The following is a 25,672-nucleotide window of genomic DNA, read 5'->3' on the forward strand; positions in this document are numbered from 1 at the left end:
TTATTTTCCAGATACAGTCTTTCTTCTGGGGTCAGGTAGTTGAAATTACAGGAGTGTACCAATGTGATTGGCATGACAATCATGATGGGTAGATGATAATGTAGAGTGTTTCTAACATCCTTTGCCTGGGCTAACTTCCCATCTTCAGCTCTTGGGTAGCTAAGATTACAGACATGTGCTACACCTTGTCTTTCATATTATTTCAAAAGAAATATATGCATAATGATATAAAGGTTTAACTAGATTATTTATATAAATAGAAGATTAGAAAATTTATAAATCATTTCTCCAGCTATCTACCTTTTGTCTGTGTGAGTGCCAATCTTGGGCTTGAACTCAGGGTTTAGGTGCTTTCCTTGAGTTTTTCCACTCAATACTAGCAGTCTACCACTTGAGCCACAGTTCCACTTTTGGCTTTGGGCAATTAATTGGAGATAAGAATTTTATGGGCTTTCCTTCTCTGGGCTGGCTTTGTACTGCGATCTTCTGATCTCAGCCTCCTGAGTAGCTAGTATTACAGGTGTGAGTCACCAGTAACCAGTTCCAACCATCTGTTTTAGTACATTTAGAAAAAAATCAAGACTAATCATAATAAGTAGTCTACTATGGGTGCATTGAGTTTTATTTGTTATAATTCCATTTAACCATAAAATTAATAGTATTAAATATAAAGATAGACTGAGTATGAACCTTTCTGAACATACACAACCATGCTAGAAACTTCTCTGAGGAGTCCATACTAGCAAATACTTGCTTACATGTCTTTCCTGGTTGGAAAAAACACATTTGTTATTTCACTTTCAAGCTTGGCTCCCAGGTCTGTTTACCTTTCACTCTGCCTTTTTCTCTTCCAGCCAACAGGTTACCAGTTGTACATAAGATTAGGAGAACTAACCCTTGGACAATATCCAGTTTAAGGTAGTGCAAATATATCTAGGCAAAGATATCAGATGATAGGAAACAGGAAGCAAATATTCCAGTCAATGAAGAAAATCTCTCATCTGCTGAAGGCAGATGAAATCATATTCTAGGCAATCCTAAAATGGTGTTAAGAAGATACAGAAGATTCTTCAAGAATATGCTAAGGTAATAATCAAACATATTGCAGAAACGAAAGACAATATTTTAAGATAAAATGTTTGCAAATGGTCACTGTGACCCTATATGGAGTCAGAGGTTGCCTTAGTTACTAATGAGAATCAACAGAGAAAGGAAATCAATTATCATGACAGAATTTGAATGCTGCTTCAGAATCTTGGCAGAAAACTTGCTTTGATCACTGCAGAAATAGGTACAGGCCTCAGGGAAGAACAGAGGCCCATATATTCACATTTGGCACAAGAAGAAAAAGCACAGAGTCACTAGCAAAGGTTTAAGAGAATAATCTTAAGAGACTTTTCTTTTACATACAGAATTTATAAAGGGAGATTCTTTTAAGATCCAGAGTTGTAATCTTTTCCACTGGGCAACAAAGCAAAGGGAATGTCAGATAAGAGGGAGAAAGGAATGTGACGACTCATTCTTTTCTTTTCTCTGTTCTCTAAGACCAAAAATCTTTCCGTTTGGAAAAGAGAAAGAGAGACTCAAGCTCAATATAATTAAATCATTAAATGTCCCTAGCATCTGTGATTGCATGGTAACTGCTGAAAAGTTGATGGCATCCCAAACCTTTTTATAGATTATTTTTCTCATTATTTTCAGCTCAAACCCTACGAATATCTCAAAAACCTGCAATTACAGTAGTATCATAAAAATATAAAGTTGACAAAGTCTTCTGTTAGAACAGATGGGCCTCCAGAGTTCCAACCAATGTAGATGAAAAAGCTATTATAAAGTGTAAAATCAGGCCATTGTGAATCTCAGTCAGGCTCTTAGCAAAAAAAGCTCTGCTTCTTGTGGTCATGCTAATCTGCAGAGCCTGAAATTCTGTATTGCATGGAGATTAAACTTTAGCTTTCCCCAGACATAAATATAAAAAGAACTATTCAAAATACAGGTTGAGCATCCCTAATCCGAAATTTAAAATGCTCCAAAATTCAAAAGGGTTTGCTCACAGCTGTCACTCTACCACTTGAGTCATGCCTCCAGTTCTTCCAATAGTTTTAAATGCCAATATGATGTCACAAGTGGAAAATTCTACATAAAAATACAGGTGCACTCAAACTGTTGTATAAAACTAACTTTGGGCTATGTGCATGGTGTATATATGAAACATAAATGATTTTCATGTTTAAGATAAAATCAAGTCCATCCTTAAGATAGCTTAGTATGAATATACAAATATTCCAAAATCTGGAAAAAATCTAAAATATTGCTGACTCCCAAGCATTTCAGATAAGGGATACTCAACTGTACACATATGGAAAACTCTGAAATAGTCTTAAGACAAAATAAGTAGATTTGAATAAATGGAAATACATAATATATCTATATATTGAAGGGTCAACACAATAACAGTTTATATATCCTTAAGTTTATTTATTTATTTGATATATTTTTATTGTAAAATACTGTACAGAGGGGTTACTGTTATATGAGTAAGGTAATGAGTACATTTCCTATCAAACATTGCTGCCTCCTCCTTTGTTTTTCCCCTACTATGCGTTCCTTCCCCTCCTTCCCAATTCCTCCTTCCTCTGCCAAGTTGTAAAGTTGGTTTTCAACATAGTGTCTTGTACATCTCATTGTTACAATGGGTCAACCTGTATCCTTATTTCAGCATTTTGTTATTTCCTTCCCCTCCCTACCCCCCCAACAAACTATAAAAATGTATATACAAGTTGCAGGGCACGGGAATCAAATATAGTGAAAACAGGGGTTATACTATGGGGAAAGAACATAGCAAAGAAACAAAAAAATCACATAATACATTATAAATAGGTCAAAAACAATAGCAAGCAAGAAAAAAACTAACTTGTGTCCCTATCTTGGGGTTCATTTTGCTTAACATCATCCTTAAGTTTATTTATAATACATGTCTCAACTGGTAGAAAAAAAAAGAACAAAAGATTTTATTCTGGAGCTTGATTAGTTGATTGTAGTCACACAATTTTTATCTTTTTTCCTCTACTTTTTAAGTAGGTTTCTCTTCTAGCTTCTTTTAGGATTTCTTTCCTTCACTTTCAATTTTCTGCAATTTGAATCCAATATGCCTACATGATTTTAAGCAGGGTTTATTTTGTGGCCCAGGCTGGCCTTGAACTCATGAATCTCCTACCTCTGCCTCTCTAATGTCTAATGTCTAATATTATAGACATATACCACTATGCTCAGCCTTCTCACTTGCTTTCTTTATGTATTAATACTGGGTATTGACCTTAGAGCTTCATTCATGCTAGGCAAATGCTCTACCCCTTGAGCCATGAGCCCTGCCTCCAGCCTTTCATACTTACATTTATGATTTTTTAAATTTTATTTATTTATTTATTGCCGGTCATGAAGCTATCCCTCAGCTCCTCAGCTCAAGGCTAGTGTCCTACCACATGAGCTGCAGGCACCACTTCTGGCTTTTTCTGCTTATGTGGTGCTGAGGAGTCAAACCCAAGGCCTCATGAATGTGAGGGAAGCACTCTACCACTGAGCCACCTTCCCAGCCCACATTTATGAATTTTTTTAAAAAAAATTACCATGTTTGTTTTTCTCTGAGCTTTCTGGGTCTGTGGTTGCCTATGCTATCCTTTAGTGCCCTTACTACACTAATCCCAAATGTTTTAAACTCTGGATATTACCAGTGTTCTTTACCCTTCTGAACATAATTTTCTTATTTAAAATTGTAATAAGGTCCTTGAAAGCACAACATCTTATAATTGTTCTGAAGATTTCCTCTGCTTTTTCTCTCTTTTCATCTGACATTCACATTATTCACACATTACATTTTTAAAAATTGTTTTTCAATTCTTAGGTATTTGGTGCTGCATTCATTTTTTTCATTTTTTTTTCTGTTTGCCTTTCATTTTGGATATTTCTTGAGATATTCTGAAGCTCAGAGATTCTATTCTTAGTTGTGTCCAGCTAGCTAATAACCCCATTAAAGACTTTTTTATATTCCTATTGTAGGTTTTTAATGTCTAGCATTTGTTTGGGGCACTAAGAATTCTCATCTCAGCCAGGCGCAGGTAGCTCACACCTGTAATCCTAGCTACTCAGGAGGCTGAGATCTGAGGATCGTGGTTCAAAGCCAGCCCAGGCAGAAAAGTCTGTGAAACTCTTATCTCCAATAAATCACAGGAAACAGGAAGTGGCGCTGTGGCTCAAATGGTAAAGCATTAGCCAGTCTTGAGCTGAAGAGCTCAGGGACAGTGACCAGACCCAGAGTTCAAGCCCCACAACCGACAAAAAAGAAAAAGAAAAAAAGAATTTGCATCTCTGTTTTTGTTTTATTTTGTTTGGTTTGCTTTGTTGTTACTGCTTGGGGTTTGGACTCAGGGTCTTGTACTTGCTAGAGTGGTTCTCTGCCACTTGCGTGCTCTTCTACTCTAGCCATTTTTTGTTGGTTATTTTAAAGATAGGGTCTGGTGAACATTTCTGGGCTGACCTTGGATCACTATCCTCAAAATCTTAGCCTCCTAAGTAGCTAGGATCATATTCATGAGCTTCTAGTGCCTAGGTCCATATATCTCTGTTTACATTGCTTATCTGTTTTCTCATGTTCTCTATGCTATTCATTAGTGCCCTTACTACACTAATCCAAGATGTTTTAAACTCTGGACATTACCAGTGTTCTTTACCCTTCTGAACATAATTTTCTTATTTAAAAGTGTAATGAGGTCCTTGAAAGTACAAGTAGACAATAAAAGAAGCAAAAGACTTGTGAGGGAAGTATCAATCTGTCTTTATTTACAAATGGTAGTTTGGAAGTACTTTTTTGTTAGTTTTGCAAAGATTCCTTGTTTTGGAAAAATATTTCTATCAATCTGATAAATACAAAGTCAATATTACAAAAATCAAATTGCCTTTTTTGTGCTGGTCTTGGGACTTGAACTCAGGGCCTGGGCCCTGTCCTCGAGCTTTTTTGCTCAAGACTAGCACTTTAACTCATGAGTGACAGTTCTACTTCTAGCTCTTTTTGGTGCTTAATCAGAGGTAAGTATCTCAAGGACTTTCCCTCCTGAGCTGGCTTTGAACTTTGATCCTCAGATCTCAGCCTCCTGAGTAGCAAACATTACAGGAGTGAGCCACTGACACTTGGATCCAATAGCATTTCTAATAAGCAACCAGAGAATGAAAAGGGTGGGATAAAAAGCAATTCCACTGAGCAGTAGAATCACAGAGTATTTAGCACAGCTCCTTTCCAAATACAGGCAAGAGCATTGAGATAAAAAGTATACACATCTATTAAAATATAATAAGATATAAATACATAGACACACGGACTAGAAGACTCACTATAATAAAAACACTCAAATTTCCAAAACTAATCACTTCATCATAATTTCAATAAAAATACCACTATTGCTATTTTGAGAGCTTTATGACCTTATTTTAAAGTTTATTTGGAAGATCCAATGGCCTCAATGTAGCCCTCTTAATTGAAGAATATTGTGAAGAAATTTGCCTTACTAGATATCTATTTATTATAAAGCTCATTACTGCTAATATAGCATAATACTGGTAGAGAAATAGAGAATGGAGTCTAATGAATGGCTGAGTAACAGACTTATATATGTAAAATGTGAAAACCATAAGAAGTAAGTCAATGGAAAATAATTCAGTAAATTATACTCTTAATGCCATTTTCAGTCCATTTGCTGCTACTTAGTAAATAACACATTCCTTAAAACATTATTGAGCCCTTCAAAATCAACTGATGATTCCAAAATCTGTCCATATCAGTGCTCATCCTCCAGCAAAGGCTTATCTATTCTGTTGTTTATTAGATATCTCTCCTGGAATCTGAAATATAAAAGCTAAACTTATCCTGTCTCATAGATATGCTCTTACTCATGTATTTCTTAGCTCATTTTGTGGAACCATCTCTACTCAAAAGTTCCTGGAAGTCATCCTATACCAATATTTCCCAAAGTGAATTTCATGCAAACCCAACAGAACAGGATACTGATGTATGTTATTCAAAAATAAAAGTTCTTTAATAAACAAAGTTTTAAATTGCTGGCTTAAATAAAAAAATGAACAAATTTCCCCTAGCAAAGTAAGTATCAGAAATCTCACTATTCTCATGTGCACCTAAAGAGGAACACTATGCTGCCCAAATTTGTGTGATTTGTTGATAGAACCACCATTTAAAAATCTTTGATCATCACCCTATGTCATTATGTATGGACTGTTTAATATTTCTGTAGGAGCTAATTATTTTAATGTTACCTGATTTAATTGTTCTTTTACTAATTGCTTGTATAGCGGCATTGAATCCATACTTATTGCTAAACAACCACCTTTTGTTATGCTTAGATATTTTTCAACCCCACAGGCAAATAGCTGGATTAGAACAAGCCCCATCTCTGGACTCTGAAGTGGCAAAGACTGCTATCCCATCCTTGACTAATGTTAAAGGACTGGTAATGACATTTCCTGGCCTGGTAATGCTTTTGCTGATGGTTTTTCTATGCCTTCCTTGGATTATACATGCACTGCAAAACTCTTATGAGCTTAGCCAACCAGTTACATAAGAGCAAGCTCCAAATGAATGAATTTCCCCCCGAGAGGAATCGCAGCCAGAGACGGGTAAGAGAGGGTGTCAGTCTGACCAACCTAAGACAGGGCTTTCAGCTTCGCTCTGAAGAAGTTCCCGAAGATGAGTAAGGCAGACAAGAGGATCCACCCAACCTAAGACAGGCGGGTTCGCTTCTTTAAACAAAGACGGGAGATATATGAGATGTTGGGAGCCCTTGGGAGCTGACAGTAAAGCTCAAAGGTCATCTTGACCCCTGTGCTAGCTTAAAGGCTCCTACAAGGAACTGGCTTACTTAAAAGACACCAGGTGCCCAGGATTGCTTTGCTATGTCTGCAGTTTGTCTTAAATTTTTCTTGTTTTTCTGGACTAGGGTAGAATGGCCTGAGTGTGGGGGCCCACTAGGATGCACAGTGCCGCATGTGTGGAACTCCCAATACCCAGGCTGCGCCCATGTTCTGAAGAGGACGACCTTACGAGATACTGACTTTTATATATGCCCAGGAATTAATTGAACTGCTTCGGACATTTCTAACTGTGGTGGGACTGATGTTTATTACTGTGCTAGGTGGGGATGTGAGGTAACTGGGACGGGCTCTTGGATCATACACAAGGGCCCTCTGTATCCTTGTCTGGCGAATCTCGACCCCCAGACTTGCCTTGAACCCCCTGTGTGGCCAATGCTATTCTTACTAATGTAATCCTGTTAAAACAAAAAAGGGGGGAATCTGCAGAGCACATGGGCAGCAAAGATGGCGCTGAGAGGGAGTTGAGTGGGCAGAGCCCAATTTACTGTAGAGCACATGGGCAGCAAAGATGGCGCTGAGAGAGAGTAGAGTGGTCAGAGCCCAGTTTACCTTACGTTCAGTGCTCAGTGCATAACCAGCTTAGGTGCATGATAGGGTGTGACCTTGACAGTGATTGATTCCTCTTCCTCCCTTACCATGCCACCCACCCTATTTTGCTTAAAAAAGGGCTTCTCTCTGTTAATAAATGAGTTTTCTTCCATGCTTGAAAAATAAAATAAAAATCTTTGATTAACCACCCAGCAGCCAGTGACTCACATCCTTGATCCTAGCTACTTAGGAGGCTGATATTTGAGGTAAGAAGTTAGAAGGCAACCGAAAAGTCCATGAGACTCTTATCTCCAATTAATCAGCAAAAAAAAAAAAACCCAGAAGTGGAGGTGTGGCTCAAGTGCACTATCCTTGAGCAAAAAAAGCTCTGGGACAGCACCTAGGTCCTGAATTCAAGCCCTAAGACTGGCACACACACACACACACACACACACACAATTATAAACAAATTTTATATACCAATTTATAAACCAATTTTCTAAAGACTTTAGAATCTATTTTCCTTTCATTTTGAATTCACCGCCAAAATATCACAGAATTTCACCCTTTCATGCCACTGGCTTTTGAACATTCTCTTTATCTCAACCCTATCTCTACACAGCTGCCAGTGACCTAAATTACAAAAATGACCTGCTTATTAAATCATTTAAATAGATTACCATTATAGTATGAACACCAAAACCCTTAGTTTGGCAAGACTCCTTGTTCATCAGCCCCAATATTCTTCTTCCTTCTTAATGCTTCCTATACCAGTGACAGGGAAGTACCTGTTGAGGTTGAACACATACAACCCCAAAATATGGCACCTTAGTATTTCAGAAAACAGCACAAGATGGTCACTCTCGTGCCTTCCCTCTGTCCATCTCCTTAAAGCAGGCCACAAAGCACTCATTCTGGAGGAAGTTTCTTGTATTAGAGTTCTCCAAAGACTCAAAATAGATAATATTGAAAATATATATTATAAGAATTGGCTCATGTAATTATGAAGACAAGTAAGTACCACCATTTACTGTCTACAATCTAGAGAAGCAAGGAAACCAGTGTTACAATTCAGTCTGAATCTCAGACTGAATCTCAAGTACTAAGACCCAGAGGAACCAATGGTGTAATTCTTGGTCCAAAACTAAAGACAGAAGGAAATATATATATGCTAGCTCTAGAAGGGTAATTTTTACCTTCCTTCATCTTTTTGCTCTATCTTGAATTTCAATGGCTTAGATTATGTCCATTCACATTGGTGAAGGTAGATTTTATCAGTCCACTGATTGAAATGCTAATCTCTGAAGAAATATTTTCATAGACATACCAAGAAATAATGTTTTACCAGCTCTCTGTGCATCGCTTAACCTAGTCAGACTGACCATACTATCTCCTTACACCTGGAGGAAAGAAGCATTCTTATCTCTGAATGCAGAGACATAAAAAAAAAAAAAAAAGAATCTGAACAAGCAGGAAATTCTAAGCTTCCTCTAGTTTGTTATCATTGGACTATACCCCTTTGCTCTCTAACTATTTCTCCATGACTATTCATTTCTTCAAAATTGATTATAAAAATATACAAGTTTAACCATTTTTCAGGACTTTAGTTTCGTGTGAAACCTCTTGTGTCACATAAAACTTATATTAAATAAAATTATATGCTTTTCCTTCATTAATATATTTTTTGTTATAGGTGATTTAGCCATGAACCTAGGATGCATAGAGAATTAAGATTGTTTTTCTTCCTCACAGACATGCAGCTCACCAAAAATGACCCAGCATTCATTTTCTTTGTCTGCCTGAAATTCCACATAATTGTGTATTATGTCCAAGGATAATGAGATCTATTTGCTGGACTAGACTTTATAATCTAAATGAGAACCTAATACCAGTAAGTTTTAAATAATTAGAAAATAATAATATAAGATTATTATTAAGTAGACATTGGTGCCTTGTTTTGTGAACCCTATGTATCTGTGTTCTGATAAGGGCTTCTCATCAGAAATGTCTGCTATTTTCTGCTTGGTTAAAAGCATGTCAGTGTCATGTGGGGTTCTCTGTTTCTAATAAGTATTTACCAATCTGACTCACACAGTCATTGGCAAAAATATATTGTCATTCTTACAGTTCTTTCCTTATTATAGTGAAGTCATATTAACTTTGATTACCTTAACACTAAGAATTTTGTTTATTAAAAGATACCATTAAGTAAGTATAAAGGTAAGCCACAGTGTGGTAAGAGACATTTACAAAATATATAACAAAAGGCTTGCATCCATAGTACATAAAAACTACTTCAAATCAATAAGAAAATCTCATAGAAATAACCTCATAGAAATATGAGGCAGGATTCAAAGATTTTTTGATAAGATTCCGCTCACAAAAGAGGAAATTCAGATGAATGAAGAAGAAGAGAGGGGGAGAATGCAGTCAAGAATTCAGTGTATATCCTACAAAATTAAGAAGAGTGAAGGATGGGGTAGGAGGGGAGGAGCCAATGAGAATGTTGAAAGGAGGGACACTAATCAAGATGCAGTGTTTTCATACACTGCTTTGTTAAATGGCAATCCCTTTGTACAACTACTTAAAGCTAATTAAAAAAGAGGAAATTCAAATAACCAATAAACATGAAAGATACTTAACAGTAAATAGGGAAACACAACGTCATTTCATTAAAAATTAGTTTACTAGAATAGTCAACAACAATGAAGAGAAGAAAACAAACTCTTAGACATTACTTATTTAAGTGTAGTTTTTGCATGCCACTTAGAAAACCATTCATTAATATTTGCTAAAGCAGAACATATATTAAATTAATAGTCCAACCATATTATCTCTGGGGACTAACCCACCCAGAAATTTAAACTAATAAAATTTCAATTATTTTAGTAATAATTTAAATAGATTTTAGAGAGAAGCCAAACTGAATTTAATATTTTAATATATGTCCATGTGTGGTAAAACTGTAAGAAAAAGCAAGGGAATACTGATTTAAAAATCAAGAGTTGTTACTTGTGGGGAAGGAAGAGATTGTAACTGGGAGGGCATGTGGACTCAGAGTAAGATCTCTCTATGAAAAAAAAAAAAGATGTCTCTATGAGTCTGAGAAATGTTTTGTCCTTTGGCTTGAGTATTGATTTAACCAACATTCATTCATTAAATAATAATTACTTAAATTTCATAGTCTCATGTTATATATTCTTAAAATTTGTATTTTCTCTCATAATAAAAATGTTACCAAATACTAATATCTAGGCTGTGTCATTCCAACCCTAGAAGGGTTTTGGGGTTAAGGTGGAGTTTGGACATCCAAATAAGCAGCCAAGATTGAGAACCACTAATCCAAAAGCAAACTGATCTTTCTTAAATATTGTCTTTCCTTTTTTGCAAAGATCTTTGATTTTTTTTTTTTTTTTTGTCCGTCGTGAGGCCTAGACTCTGGGCCTGGGCACTGTCCCTTAGCTCTTCAGCTCAACCCTAGCGCTCTACCATTTGAGCCACAGCACCACTTCTGGCTTTTTCTGCTTATGTGGTGCTGAGGAATCAAACCCAGGACCTCATGCATGCAAGGCAAACTCTCTACCACTGAACCACCTTCCCAGCCCAGCTTTTTGATTTTTAACTAATTTTTCTTTTACTATCGTAGTTGTACTAAGGGGTTTTGATTCAACATGTTTCCAGAAAGACCTTAATTCAAGATTCAGTTCTTTGGTAAGTTCTGGAATGCAAATATCAATTGCCACCCATGTGATACTTATTAGTAATATTTGCACATATTTGTATTTTGTTTCCGCTGCACACACTTTGAGGACGGGGACCAGCCTCATACCCATTTGTGCACACTGCAATATATATCACAGCATTTCCTGGTGAGCTAATTTAATATTTAGAAATATTTAGAAAGCAGCAGACCAAGGTACTGGGATTGTCATTCAGTGGTACAGCATATACTTAGCATGTATGAAGTCCTAGCTTTCAATCCCCAGCATGCTGTGGAAAAGCTGTATAGTAAATGTACGTCAACTTAGAGAGCCAAGCACTATGGAAAATACAGAGGAAGTGAGCCGAAAGAGGAATGAAGTGGGAGAACAAGCAATTTAGGATGTTGTACCCTCCTCTGTCAATTGCTTTTTCTCCCTTTGGAAGAGCCACTGGTGGGGGGATTCCACCTCTAGGACAACAGCCTCTGTCAGCTACTTGTGCTCCACAGAGTTTGACACTTTTTTTTGTCGGTTTTGGGGCTTGAACTCTGGCCCTGGGCACTGTCCCTCAGCTCTTGAGCTCAAGGCTAGTGCTCTACCACTTGAGCCACAGCGCCACTTCTGTTTTTTTCTGGTGGTTTATTGGAGATAAGAATCTCACCGACTTTCCTACCCGGGCTGGCTTTGAACCACAGTCCTCAGATCTCAGCCTCCTGAGTAGCTAGGATTACAGGCATGAGCCACCTGCGCCCAGCCAGGGTTTGGCACTTCTATCATTCTCCTTGCTTTTCTGAGTCCCACTCAAAAACATGCCAGAGAAATGAAGAGATTCATAAAGGTACTATTAGCATGCTCAGGACAAAATTTGAGACAAATCCTACCCAAAAGTTTTAGTAGCAAAGCAGCCCCTATTTGCAGGCCTCAGCATGGGGATTCTTTAAAGAGATCACCTGTACTTACCCAAAGTATCTTATGGCACAGAACAAAACCAACCAAAATCCAAAGTGGCATCTTGACTGAGAATTCCTTCTAGGTGGAATATATCCTGTACAGAGGAAATGGATGAACTACAGTAGCTACGATTATTAATGACCAATAAGGGTATTGTTATTATTTGGATATGTTTTATCCCTCAAAAGTTTCTATGTGGGAAACTTACGCCCCAGTGTAACAATATTGAAAAGTAGTGGGGTCTTTATGAAGCAGGGCTTAGTGGGTGGTGGTTTAGGTCATGATTGTTCTCTTGAATGATTAATGATGATCTCTGAAATGGGTTAGATTTCACAGGAGGTTGGTTCCCATGAGAGTGGGCTTTTATAAAACACCAATCCTGGGTCCTGCCTGGTCTCGCTTCCTCTCTATGGATCTCTTCTGCACATACAACATATGCTCTCTGTCATTGTTGTGATGTAGCCAGAAGGCCCTCACCAGAAGTCAAACAGGATGGTCCAATCTTGGACTTCTACTGTGAGCCAAATATATCTCTTTTATAAAGTACTCAGAGCCTGAGATATAACAACACAAAGTTGACTAGGGCAGATTAATAATTTATTTTTCTGAAACAAATGCAATTTTTATTTGAACAGCTGCCTCCAATCTTATTCAACAAGGAATAACTATAATTGTGAGAGTCAGACACTTGGGAAAGTGCATGAATATCTTGTAGGGAAAGGTTAGGATCCTCCTCTTCTCTCTACCAAATCACACTGGGTAATTTGGGTTCCCACAGCCTGAGTCCATACTTGGAAAGCAACATGGGACATAGTCAGATCTTATATATGAATGATCTATGCATCATTTCCAGCACTCCTAGTGTTTAATACTCTAGGTCTTCACATCTCTTCTCATGACTTTGTCCCTGCCCAGAAATGCCCATCTTTCTCTGTCCTTGTATCCAGCCCTCATTCAAATGTCTCCATAAGGCCAAATGACAGTCTTAGCTTCTTTTCATACTATCTTAAAAACCTTCATCAATTTCTTTTTCTGAACTCAACAGCTTTTATCATCTGAGTAGTTATTTTTCTATTAATTTAAAAAATATTTTCAGAAACCAAGTGTCAGTGGCTCACACCTGTCATACTAGCTACCCAGGAGGCTGAACTCTGAGGATCACAGTTCAAATCCAACTCAGGCAGCCAAGTCTGTGAGACTCATCTCCAATTAATCACCAAAAAAGCTGGAAGTGGAGCTGTGGCTCAAGTGTAGAGGGCTATCCTTGAGCAAAATACCTCAGGGACAGTACCCAGGCCCTGACTGAGTTCAAGCCCCAGAAATAGGCCCTCTCCTCCAAATATTTCAGAATATCCTGGAGACTGTCATGAAAAATTATGCCTCAATACAAATACATTGTTAGACAATAGGATCAGCAATTTTTTTCCCACAGGACACGATACTACATAATTTTAGGCTTTAAGGGTCATAGTATCTTGGTTAGAACTAGTTGAATCTAGCAGCCATGTGACTGTGAAAGCAGCCATATATAATAAGGAAATGAGTTGGCATCACTATGTTCAAATAAATCTTTATTTACAAAAATATACCTGAGATTAAATGTTTGCTAACTCTCAGGTCTAGCTGACATGCCACCAATTTAAACAAGATTCTGATTCTATATGGGCTATTTTGCAACTCTCTAAATTGTACATAACTAACTGATATCAATGAAAAATAATACTTATAGACAGGCACATTCTGTCTTGTCTTATCTATGCTTAGCTACTTCTTCTGTGAAAGAAGCCACCTTTGTCTGTTCTTTATTTTCTCATTGGTTATGTGAATTGGTTATCACATCTGTATGATCCTCTCAGTATGAGTAAAATAATATCTTTAATGTGTATCAATTTTTTATAACTACATTATAGTCAAAATGTTACCATTTTTGGAAAACTATCAAGAGGCCAGATACCATTCTGGAAATAAAGGTAGAACATCAAAATGAAATAAAGCATAATTTGTTGCTAATTTTCCTTGAGCCCGCTCAGACTAGAAAATTCCATAAGGAGAGAAACAAACACCTCAGATTCCTTTCAATTTGAGAACATGTTGGTTAATTGCTTAATGGGTTAATTTCATTCTATAGGACTTTTTGGTTTTCTGCTCTAAACCAAATAGTTGTTGGATTTCATTTTAAAATGCAGTTATTAGCAAAGCTCACTTGTATTTAAGAGCTCAGAAAAATGATTCCCTTAATCAAGGGCTGGAACTATGAACATTTCTTGGCTGTGGAGGAAATGAATATCACATTCTTGTCAGCTCAAATAGACATATTTAAACCTTGTGGTTTTATCTATTTTATAGGTCTTCCAGAAAGAACAAAAGGCCAACTAAACCTTTCTTTCATGTTTGCCAACTAAAACTCTGAATGCTTATATAGTGTATTGCCATTTCAAATTATGTCTTGAAAATCTTTAATTTCACAACCACCGTGGGATCTATGTGGACATCAGTTGCTCTCATTTTGAAGACCAGAAAGCTGTACTGGCTCACAAGATTTTCAGCAGAAAGGGCTATAGAAAAGAGAGAGTTCACTTAATATGATTTTTTCAAAGTCTTTCCATTTCCTTATGAATGGGGCGATGTCATTCCCTGTGACAGAGCATAGAAAGAATTGCATTGTAAGCCAGACCCAAAGAAACATAGGCTGCATGGTTCCCCTCATTTGTAATAATTAGTGTATGCCTAGGATAGTCTTAGCAAAGGATCACAATAGCTCAACAGCTATGTACATGTGACCATATAAAATTATGCTATTCAAAATGAACTCCAAGATATGGAAACAAGAGGGTTTTGTTTTTTTAATGTACAGTGTGAAGTTATTTCTTTTTTCTTTTATTTTTTTCCTTTGGTTTAACCCCTGCTGTCACTGTTTTTTTATTTTTGTACCCCTTGTCTTCTATATATGTCTATCTGATTTGGGGAAGTGATGGGGAATCACAAAATGGTGAGATCAAGGACAAAGAGTAAACCAATGCAATAGCAATACTCACTAGACACTATATTGGAAATGAACTTTATTTATTTATTTTTTTGCCGGTCGTGGGGCCTGAACTCTGGGTCTGGGCACAGCCCCTCAGCTCTTCAGCTCAAGGCTAGTGCTCTACCGTTTGAGCCATAGCACCACTACTGGCTTTTTCTGCTTATGTGGTTCTGAGGAATTGATCCCAGGGCCTCATGCATGCAAGGCAAGCACTCTACCACTGAGCCTCCTTCCCAGTCCCATGGAAATGAATTTTATAATATTGGGGAAAGGAGAGTTGGGGGAGGGAAAGTGGGAGAAAATGAGAGAGGGGGTAACACTGACAAGAAATGTACTCATTACCTTACTTATGTAATTGTAACCCCTCTGTACATCATATTTACAATAAAATGACATTTTTTAAAAGGCAAGAAAAAAGAGTGTTCTTGAGTCCCAGTCTAGGTATCTAAACCTAGGCCAGCGCAGATCATCACCCTTTACATGCTTTACAACCATTCGAAAAAGCTAAGATCATTGCCAGTGGATATGGAAAAGCCATGATCTAAAAACTCTCATAAAACCTCTAATTATAATAAAAACCCTTGGAAATTTATATGGAATTTTATATTAAGTAATATTCTGATTATCAACAGATTTTTTTATAACTGCCACTCTGAAAATATCACAGCCCTCACATCTTCATGAATAATATAGCATTCTGTTTGAAGATGACGGTCTAAGATGAATTGAATCTGATCTCGATAAGTAAAATGTAGGGCTGAAAGCATGGCTCAAGTGGTAGAATGCCTGCTCTGGAAAGGTCAAGGTCCTCAGTTCAAACCGCAGTACCATAAAAAAACAATCAACCAACCAAACCAAAAACCATCAACAATAACAAAAAAGAAAGAAAAAAATTAAATATAAATTGTCATGCCACAAGAAGACATGCATGTGAATGTTCCTATAGGTATTATTCATAAGAGCCAAAATGTAGAAACAACTCAAATATCCATAAACAGACGAATGGCTAACAAAAAGTAGCTCATTTGTATGTATAGTGTTCTATTACTTGGTAACAGAAAGGAATTAAGTACTGACACACACTGTAACATAGGTGAGCCTTGAGAATATGCTCAGTAGAAAAAAGCTAGACACAAAGGACCACGCACTGCATGATTCCATATATATATATATATATATATATATATATATATATATATGAAATATTCAGAAGAGGCAGTTCTAGAAGACTTGAACATTTAGAAGGTAGAAAGTAGATAGTTGGTTGTCTGCGGTTGGATGTGGGAAACAAGTTCGAGTACTGGTTTCTCTTGGCCATGATGAAAATTTTCTAAATAGGATTGTGATGATCGTCACACAATATCTGTAAATATTCTAACAGTTATTTAATTGTACACTTAATAAGAATGAATTTTATGGTATGTGAATTATACCTCAATAAAGTTTTTAATAACTACATTAATAGCTTCATAATGACTATCCCACATATCTCTCTACCCTTGACTACTCAATACCAAAGAAACAAATTGTCATTACAAAGATACTAGGAATCATGTTTTTTTAAAATCATTTTCAGTTTGCCTTTCTGGACAATAATATAAATGTCATGGGATTCAAAGCTTCAGTATTGTGAGCTGAGGTTAATTTCACCACAGGTGTGCAGCTTAATAGGGTGTTAATTGGGAAGCCCGTGAACACCTCCTCCACAGGCAGTCCAGAAAGCTCTGCCAACATTTTCTGGTGAATAGAATAATTCAAGAGCCAAAGCCATGATCAAAAAATAAAGAGAAATTTAACTTGTTTTTATACTGCAGCTATTACCACACAAAATGACTTAAAGCCCATTTTAATTGGAGCTGAAGGCTTCTTGACTTCACCACTAATCAGAACCACTTCAGGGGTGGGAAATATTTCTGTACTCTGGAAGGTAAACAAAAGTGGCAAATTAAAGGCTGAGATTTTTCTAATGGAACCCCACATTCAGCAGGTTGGTTTCTTTCAGTATAAATAAGAAAAGGTCTTGCTGATTCCCTATGGGATGAGACATCCATATTGTTTCTTTTTTTGGGGGGGGGGTCCAGTCGTGGGGCCTGAACTCTGGGCCTGGGCGCTGTCCCTCAGCTCTTCAGCTCAAGGCTAGCGCTGGTAGAGCGCTACTAAACCACAGCGCCACTTCTGGCTTTTTTTCTTTTTGCTAATGTGGTGCTGAGAAATCGAACCCAGGGCCTCATGCATGCAAGGCAAGCACTCTACCACTGAGCCACCTTCCCAGTCCCATATTGTTTCTTATAGAAACAGAAGCTTGACCAGGTGATAATGTAGTTTCCTTCTCTGATATATCCATTGTTTCTCCCAAATACCCAACCCTCAGCTTCCAGGGTTGGGGGTAAGGGATGGTGACCTATGCTTTGAGAACACTCTCTTTGAAAACAGAGAACTCTTGAAATGAGTGAAATGAACGTTCCAGTCAAGGATCATAGGGTTCTAAGTCCCGCATCTTTGTTCTATCTTCTTCTTACTGGAATATTGCAAACAACAAGCAATCCATTGCTTATCCAGGACAAAATCCCATTGCCTGGACAATAAGATTATTTTTTTGAAAAGTCTACATGCTTTCCCTTAGGTACAAGGACCTTTTACTTTTATTGAAAGTGGTTTGAGATAAAAGGTTTCTGAGTGATTTTGTTAAGTAAAAATAGCTTTTGAAGAGCTCTGGTGCAATCCAGAAAGAAATGGATAGCAATCTTTTTCCTTTTAAGTTCTCTTAGTCCATAGGTAGATCATATGCCTAAGAAAAATAGACATTTTTATTTTATATATCCAACAGAATGTATAGGAAAAATGAAATCTAAAACAAAATAAAAACTAAGAAGGCATGGCTAGACTTCAAAAAGCACTAAATTTGCCCTTTGGGGAAGGCAGTATTTTCCCACAAACATTTCCAATTACTGCAACTCAATATTGTACTGCATAAAAGCACTGTGTCTCAAATTCTTATAACCAACAAACCAACCAACCTCTTTGGAAACAAAAAAAAATGGTCCTGTTCTTGGCTTAATGCCAAGTACAATTCGACATAGTAAAATGTGCTAAAACAATCTCCTAGTGTTTGCCATGACTGATTTGAACCAAATTGTTTAATGAGATGCACACTAAACAAACACACAGTCACACAAACACACAGACACACAAACACACAGATACACATATATACATCTCATTCAGGCATAAAAATGAAATTCTAGCCAGGTGTCAGTGGCTCATACCTGTAGTGTTTGCTACTTAAGAGGCTGAGATCTGAGGTAGATGTTCAAACCCAGCCCAGGCTAACAAATTCTAGAAACTCTTACCTCCAATTAACCAGCAAAAGCTGGAGGTAGAGGTATGGTTCAGGTGGTATAGTACAAGCTTTGAGAAGAAAAAGCTAAGCAAGAGCTCCAGGTCATGAGTTCAAGCCTCAGTAGGAGTGTGCACGCAAACACAGACACAGACACAGACACACACAGACACACACAGACACACAGACACACACACACACACACACACACACACACACACACACACACACACACACACACACACACACACACACACAGATTTCTTGTCCAAATTGGAGTAAATCTTTATTGTTCAATTTGTTCTTCCTTATTTTAGTACTAATTTGAGTGGAACATTTGGAATGCAGACCTAGACCATTGTACAAGCAGCACAATTCTGCCATAAGTTTTCTAGAGTGTTTCAAAGGACAAAATTAAACATGTTTCCTCAGTATAGGCCTTTCAAGAACTTTAATATGATCATGAGGTGATTGATTACAGAATACAATCTATCTCTCTTTTATCTTAGGCTTTTTTTCTACAGAAAATCATAGGTATTAATACATTTTAAGAAATAGTGAAATAAGTTCAAGAATTTGTATTCCAAGCTAGCCAATAACCAACTAACATTGCAAAGTAAGCCACTTACTTGACTGTATTAATTAGTTAATTAATTAATTTTGGTGCAGGTCCTTGAGAGCGTGAACTCAGAACCTAGGTGCTGTCCCACAGATTCTTTTTTTTTGAACATTTTTATTGCAAAAATGCTGTATTTCTTTTTCAGAGACATTTCTCTTTAAGTCTTTAGCCCACTTATATATTGGGCAGTTGTTTCTTTGAGGATTTGTTGTTGGGGGATTTAATTTTTTGAGTTCCTGGTATATTTTAGATATGATACCCTTGTCCATTGTACGTCTAGTGAAGATCTTCTCCCAATCCGTTGGCTTTCTATTGATCTTGCTAGCTATGTCCTTTGCGATGCAGAAGCTCTGAAATTTCTTGCAATCCCATTTGTCTAACCTTCTTTTGTTGTGTTTCTGGGTCTCTATTAAGAAAATTTTGGCCAGTGCCAAGGAGACCTAGGGTTTCTCCTATTCCGTCCTGTAATGTTTTCAGGGTGTCTGCTTTGACTCCAAGGTCTTTGATCCATTTAGAGTTGATTCTGGTGCAGGTTGATATATAAGGATCTAGCTTTAGTTTTCTAAAGGCGATTAACCAATTTTGCCAGAACCTTTTACTAAAAAGGGTATCTTTCTTCCACTCTATTTTTTTAGATCACTTATTGAAGATTAGGTGGCTATAGGTCTGTGGGTTCATTTCTGGGTTTTCAGTTCTAATCTATTGGTCCTCAGATCTGCTCTTGTGCCAGTACCTAGATGTTTTGATTACTATGGCTTTGTAGTAGAGTTTAAAATTTGGTATTGATATTACTCCAGCACTGTTCTTTTTGTTAAGGATTGCTTTTGCTATTCAGGGTATTTTATTGTTCCATATGAATTTTTGGACTGCTTCTTCTATTTCATTGAAGAATGAGGTTGGAATATTGATAGGTATCACATTAATTTGTAAATAGCCTTGGAAGTATTGTCATTTTCATGATGTTGATCTTTCCAATCCAGGAGCATGGGAGGTTTTCCACTTTCTAAATTCTGTTTTGATTTCCTTTTTCAGGTTTTTAAAGTTTTCATCATAGAGGTGTTTCACTTCTTTGGTTAAATTAATTCCTAGGTATTTTATTTTTTGTGGGGTTATTACAAATGGAGTTGCTTTCCTGATTTGAGCCATACTTTTCTCATTGTTGGCATACAGAAAAGCCATTGATTTTTTGAGGGTTAATTTTATACCCTGCTACTTTGCCAAAGTTTTGAATCAGCTTGAGTAATTTGGGAGTGGAGTCCATGGGATTCTTTAAATACAAGATTATGTCATCTGCAAAGAGGGAGAGTTTTACTTCATCTTTCCCTATTTGGATCCCTTTTATATTTGCATCTTGTCTTATTGCTCTAGCAAGGCATTCTAATACTAAATTGAAGAAAAGTGGAGAGAGTGGACATCCTTGTCTCATTCCTGAGTTTAAGAGGAAATGGCTTTAACTTTTCTACATTAAGTATAATGCTGGTTGTAGTTTTGTCATATACAGCCTTTATTATATTAAGGAATGTTCCATGGAGTCGTAATTTTTCCAGAGCCTTCATCATAAAGGGCTGTTTTATCTTTTCAAATGTTTTTTTCTGCATCTAATCATGTGGTTCTTATCCTTGCTCTTGTTGATGGGATGAATTATATTGATTTGCATATATTGAACCACATTTGCATCCCTGAAGTGAATCCTGTTTGATTGTGGTGTATGATTTTTTTTGATGAGTTGTTGAAGTCAATTGGCAAATATTCTGTTGAGAAATTTTGCATCGATGTTCATCAAAGAAATGGTTCTATAGTTCTCTTTCTTCGATGAGTCCCTGCCTGGTTTTGGGATGAGGGTTACAATGGCTTCATAGAAAGAGTTTGGTAGTGAACTTTCTCTTTCAATTTCATTGAAGAGTTGGAGGAGTATTGGTTTGAGTTCTGCTTTGAAGGCCTTGTAAAATTCCTCTGTAAATCCATCCAGTCCTGGACTTTTCTTAGATGGGAGGTCTCTTATTGCTGTTTCTATTTTGATGCTTGATATGTGTCTGCTAATTAGTTTAACTCATCTTGGTTTACTTTTGGCATGTCGATATTTGCTAGGAATTTGTCCATTCCTTCCAGATTCTCAAACTTATTCCAGAGATTCTTTTGCTCAAGGCTAGTGCTCCAACTTTTTTGGTGATTAATTAGAGGACTTTCCCGCTTCAGCTAGCTTTGAACTGTAATCCTCAAATTTCAGTCTCTTGTGTAACTAGGATTATAGTCATGAGCCACTGGTGTCCAGTGCTATTTGACTTTTGAATGTCTCTAATCCATTGTTTTCAAATCTGATCTTTCAGTGAACTTCTTGGGATTTTATTTTTAGAGACAATCTCAGTATATAGCTAAGGCTGACCTCAAACCTTCAATCCTCCTCCCTTGGCCTCCCAAATCCTAGGATTACAGGCTTGTACCATGACATTCAGATTCCTGGCTTTTATAGAAGAATTAAGTGGAATAGATATTAAAGGATTTTGAAAAGTTAAAAATGCAACCTTAATTTTTTTCTGCTGTTGGTGAAGATAGCATTATTTATTTTCTGGTAGAAATTTTTTGTTGTTTCTTGCTTTTTTGTCTGTTCATTTAACTGTCTTTGGGGGTTAAGTGGGGCAAAAGATGAACAAATCAGCAGTGGCACTCACTAGATACTCTGCTGAAAATGAACTATACAACTTGTGGGCGGGGAAGGGAGGGAAACAATGGGAGAGGGTGAAGGAAGGAGTAGCATTGCCCAAAGAGAAATGTACTCATTACCTGACTTATGAAATAGTAACCTTTCTGTATATCACCTTCATAATAACAATAAAAAAAGAAAGACAGCAGGCCACTGGTGGCTCATGCTTATAATCCTACTACTCAGGAGGCTGAGATTTGAGGATTGCAGTTCAAAGCTAGCCTGGGAATGTCCATGACACTTATCTCTGATTAACCACTAGAAAAATGGAAATCGGGTTGTGGCTCAAAGTAGTAGAGTACTATCCTTGAGCAGAAGAGCTCAGGGACAGCTCTCAGGCCCTGAGTTCCAAGTACATGACAAAACCGACCACCAAAATAAGCAAGAAAAAATGCAACATAAATATGAGGCATCATTTTAATACCTTTTATCCCAGCCCTATGATTCTTCTTCAGAGTTTTAAGAATTAAAAATGAGAAGAGAGGTGTAATTTAAATTCAAACTCTAATGTGATTTTAATAGAAGATAAGTGTGTTTATAGCAGTTAAAATTATACTTTTAAAAGAAAGTCAAGAGACCAAATTTCATTTCTTGGTTTAGTGTAAACACATATTTTGACATTGCTTTTATTGTCCCATTAGATTAATATATATTTAGAAATCACTGATCATGGTTTGCTGGTCTAGAATGAGACTTATTTGCCAACTGGAATTGGTAATTTCAAAGTCTCTAAAAGAAAAGTTTATATTAAAGTTTTCTATATTGATGAGTGATTATACCTGCCCACTTTATGAGAAATTAAAAATTCATACTTTCTGAAAAATATTGCAAATGTTGCTTGAGATTTCTCTTCTTAACCAAAGAAGTTAAGCCTTTATTCACTTTATAGTTCAGCTAAGATGTTGGAACTTACTATTGTTCCATGTACAGATATGAGAGCCAAGAGGCTTGAATCTGTAAACTATTATTCTGACTCTCCATTTCAAATACGTTGCTATCCCCTAGTCCTTCCATTTCCCCATTTCCTTCTTCTTTTATTTTCCTTGCTCTTTTCTTACTTCTTCTTCTCTCTCTATGAACACATTCCAAGTTCTTTGGGGGTTGGGTGAAAATTCCATAGAAAGACCAAAACCTATATTCCTAAGAAGTCATGACTCTTCCACCTCCAATTGGAACTATTGTTTCCAGGGCTACCATGAAGACGTTTATTTTGGTCTGTCATTGGACTTGAATTTGGGGCTTAGGCTCTGTCCCTGAGCTTTTGCTCAAAGCTAGCGCTCTACCATTTTGAGCCACAGTGCCACTTCTGGATTTCTTGTGGTTAATTGGAGATAAGAGTCTCATATATTTTCTTGCTCAGGCTGGCTTTGAACTGTGATCCTCAGATTTTAATCTCCTGAGTAGCTAGGATTACAGACATGAGCCACCAGAACCTGGCTCTTGCCTGATTTTAAATACAACTTCCAGCTTAATCTGAGCAAGGAGATAGATATTGTTTCTACACCAAAACCTATTGGACCTGTACTCCTTTCCTGATCAAGGTGAAAAACCATGTGACCAAATGCAGTGTTTTTAACTTATATAACCATACAAACTACAATAATAAGAAGAAATTTAAGGAAATTTGCCAATTATTTTTATTATGTATATGTATCTTTGTTTTGGTGGCATGAAAGAAGCTTTGCTATTAACTTATGATAGAATACAAATGATGTGTTTTTTGTTCCATTTAAGAAATAAGTACTGGATTTCTGGGGATCAGTTAGTTCAGTTTGTCAGACTATTTTCTTTCAAACCACAAGTCACTGACTAAGATATTCCAATTAATTTAGAACTTAACCTAAACAAGCTCATACTTCATATCCCATATTTTATATTAACTTATGCATCAAGTACTACATATTGCAGCAGATGTTCAATAAACTGATCTTTTAATACAAGATAGGAGAAACCTCTATAAGTTTTCATCTATTTTTAAAAAACCTTAAAAATGGGTGCTAATTTACAGGTATTTTTGGAGGATTTTTTGGACACTATCTCACTTCCTGTAGGTCATCAACAAATGTTTTTGAAATGGTTTGTTAGATGCTATACAAAGGGTCACCTTAGATATAACAATTTCAAGTAATTTTAAAAAATCTAAGCATAAATCCTGACAATGTACTGTGATGAGATAATCAACTTTTGTAAGCACCACTAATTTTGAAACTGTGGTTCTTTAGAGACTTTCTAAATCATTTATAAAGAGAAACATAGAAATAACAACTCAATTCTATAATAGAAAGAAAAAAAGGGACAGCCAAGGAAAATGTGGCCAAAATGAAATGATCATTTCCTGTTGTCAATATGTTAAGGGCCATGTACTACCCATACTGTGCCTTTCATGACACCTAGAACACACATCAATTACACCTTATACATAGCCATACCCAGGTCATCTTTGGTGGGTTTTTAATCATCAAGTTGTGTGTGTGTGTGTGTGTGTGTGTGTGTGTGTGTGTGTGTGTGTGTGTGTATTAATACTGAGTATTAAACACAAGGACTTGTGCTCTTGCTTGGCTGTTTTGTTCAAGGCTAGTGCTATACTACTCAGGCCACACTTTCACTTCTGGTTTTTGTTGGTTAATTGGAAATAAGAGTCTCTTGGATTTATCTGCCTGGACTGCCTTTGAACTGAGACCCTCAGATCTCAGCCTCCTGATTAGCTAAAATTATAGGACTGAGCCACTGGTACCTGGCTTCATCACCAAGTCACAGACTTTTGGTACTAGAAGGAGGGTTCTAATATATTAGAAAAGGTACAAGCTTTAAAATAAAAATGTATTCCTCAAATCTTTTTTAATGAAACAATTTTCTTTTTTATTATTAAATATGCAGATATATAGGTTAAAGGGTTGGATAATAGTGCTGATAATTATACATGATTTTAAGAAATAGTTCCTTTAAAATGAATTTTTTTCAAAGTGAAAAAATACTTTACAGAACTGGGAAAAACAATTTTTGCCTGATATTCACCTGATAAGGGATTCACATATTTCTTCTCTTCTTGTCTATCTAACTGATTGCTCTCAAATCTTAACTCTACTACATAGTAATTATGACTTAAAGCAAACTACTTATACATTGTGTACTTTGGTCTCTTTGCCTGTAAAAATGAAGACACTCTTAGTGTGAGGTTTAGATGAGATAACATATATAAATAGCTTTATGCATTTCCTAGTTCAGTATGTTAGCTGTTTTATTATTTCAGTTTCATTATTTTTAAACATAGATGGTACAGCCATTTGACAGATGGAGGCTGTGAAAATGATAATGGTTGATGTTTACTAAGGATTTGTTATGTGACAAGCATTTTGCCAACTAGTCCTTGAGCCTTATTTCATCTAGTTGCTTTAAAATATATAACAGCACATTTGGTAAATCAAAGCATCAGGTAAATCAACTCAACAGGTATTTGCTCAGACTTCACAGGTCAGAGAATTGAGGCTAATGGAAAATAAATCATTTACCCAAATTCATATATCTGGAGAGTGCCATTATCGAAACTGTTGGAACAGATTGCACTGTGAGTCTTAATATATACATATAATGGAATATTATTCATTCTCAAAAAGAAGGACATATTGCTTTGTGAAACCACTTGATTGAATCTAGAGAACATTATGATAAAATGCCAGTCATAGAAAGATAGGTACTGCATATATTCACTTATATGAGAGTGATACAATATTTAAACTCATAGAGACAGGTATATAATAGTGGTTTCCAGGGGGCAGGAAGACATGGTGTAGTTGTTCAATATATAGTTTCAGTTCTTCAAGAAGAATATGCTCTAGAGATCCTCTGTACAACATAATACCTACAGTTAATGATA

The sequence above is a fragment of the Dipodomys spectabilis genome, unplaced genomic scaffold (assembly GCF_019054845.1).
Source record: "Dipodomys spectabilis isolate Male_0828 unplaced genomic scaffold, ASM1905484v1 ptg000087l, whole genome shotgun sequence".
Classification (NCBI taxonomy): domain Eukaryota; kingdom Metazoa; phylum Chordata; class Mammalia; order Rodentia; family Heteromyidae; genus Dipodomys; species Dipodomys spectabilis.